This window comes from Sinocyclocheilus anshuiensis, unplaced genomic scaffold (assembly GCF_001515605.1).
Source record: "Sinocyclocheilus anshuiensis isolate Anshui unplaced genomic scaffold, SAMN03320099.WGS_v1.1 scaffold2008, whole genome shotgun sequence".
Lineage (NCBI taxonomy): Eukaryota > Metazoa > Chordata > Actinopteri > Cypriniformes > Cyprinidae > Sinocyclocheilus > Sinocyclocheilus anshuiensis.
In genome coordinates, this window is record NW_015555834.1 from 80,721 (window position 1) to 82,988 (window position 2,268).

The window sequence follows — 2,268 nt, forward strand, 5'->3', positions numbered from 1 at the left end:
TTTTTTAAAGGCGATGTGCCAGAGAAGTGGACTAATAAGTAATGTGGGTGCAGATGCGAGTTACATTCACATTCCTGAAATAAACACCAATAATACCCTACTTCTCTGGCACTATGTCTACACAGACATACTGTAAGCCCTGTCTAGGGCTCTAGACACAATATGGTTTATGTCAAGTCATTCGTTAGTCTGGTTGTTTGATGAGAAATATAGTGGGTATAGAATAGAATCACCCCCCTTTAAAATAATCACATTTTGTTTGTAATGCACATTTGGAGTTTACACCAGGAAAACAAAGACTGACACTGAACAAGGCAAACGCAGAGGTATATATACAAGGGCTAACAAGGGGGTGAAACCAATGAATCATCATGACAATGAACAAGGTAGAACAGGAAACAGGAACTAAACACAGGAAGTGAAGACAGACACACTGGGGGCAGAGAAACACTTCAACATAAAATCCTTGAATACAAGACAGAGGAACTCAGACTGGGATCATGACATATGCCCCGCCCCCTCAAAGAAGTGGCTTCCAGACACTCCAAAACAACAAAAGTTCAAGTCCAGGAGGGAGGCGGAGCAGAGGTGGGTCAGGGGGAGGGATGGTGGAAGAGGGCCTGGAGACAGAGGTAGACCAGGGAGCCAGGCTGGAGCTGGAGGATTTGGAAACCAAGGTGGAGCAGGAGGCCAGGGCGGAGCCAGCAGAGTGGGGGGGACTGAAGATCCCAACAGCGGAGCAGAAGACCACCACAGCAGAGCAGATGGGACTGGAGATCACCACTGCAGAGCAGAAGACCACCAAGATGGAGAAGGTGGAGCGGGCAGAGCTGAAAACCACCAGGGCAGAGTTGAAAACCACCAGGGTTGAAGCTGACGGAGCTGGGGACCACCCAGGTGGAGTAGACAGGACTGAAGACCCCTTCAGCAGAGCAGGCAGAGCCGAGGACCACCACGATGGATCAGGTGGAACTGAAACAGATAGCACAGATAGATTAGAAATGGCCCCTGTGGCCGTAACGGGACAGGCAAAGAGTTCAGGGACGACCTCAGTGGTCATGTCAGGACAGGCTGAGGGTTCAGAGATGACTTCCTTGTTCGTGACAGTGCAAGCAGAGTGTTCAGGGATGGCCTCTTTGGCCATGACATGACAGACAAGGGGTTCAAGCTCTGGAGTGGTGGCCATTTTGTAGAGAGACTCTGGCGTGGAAGTCGCCACAAACACTGGGATCACGACCTTCAGTGTAGGGCATGCAGGATTCCTTGGTCTGTCAAGCTTCTTGGCCACTGGAGTTTGCTGCCTCCTGCCAACGACTGACAAACAAGGACTGAAACACTGGATAACAAGGAAATAAGCAGGGTGGAGCTAATGAATTGCCATGACAAGAAATGTCCATGGGAACAAACAGGGTAACAAATGCAACAAGGGAAACACAGGAAGGGAGCAGGGAAACGATAGAGAACAGAAAACACTTAAACTTAAAAGTCCTTAAACAAGACAGGGGAACACAAGACTGGGATTGTGACAGAAATAAAAGCATACATCGCCAAAAAAAAAAAAATTATATATATATATATACATATATGTAAGAAGAGATTTATGATCAATTTACAAAGAAAGTCCTTCTGCTTATGTTTCATGAACACAGGCCAAAGCAATTATTCATAAAGTATTTGACTGTGCCATCTGTTTCATGGAGGAACACATTTCCCTGCTCTAGGAGCACTGATTGAAGACAAGGAGAGTGTCATATTTCTTATAACATTTTTACATCATATATATAACGAAATTAAACATACATAAATGCATACATTATTAAACATTTTTACTTTATTGTATACAATCATATCGCCCAGCCCTAAAACTGCTCTATATTAAAGCATTAAGGCATTATAGATGTAACAGTAAAGCTGCTTTGAAACGATGAGAATAGTGTTATACAAATATATTTTACTGACTTTGATTGAATGGTCAAAATTGCCTTCACACCTTGAAACTGGCTCTTAACATAACAAAATAATCAATGATGAAACTGGTTGAGTGGGTGTTTTAACAGCTGTAACACTAAAGTTTAATTTAACCTTTGTCACTTTATTTTTGCTCTAAAAAGGTAAGAGTAATCAAATCTTTACGGTGTTTTATTTAAACTCATGAAATCAGGTTAACATTAAACTGGTTGCTTTTAACATCTTTTTGCTAGTTTCTTCTTTTAAAGAACTTAAATCCATCTCTTACAAAATAACAGATGAAAAACCTTGGCCAATCAG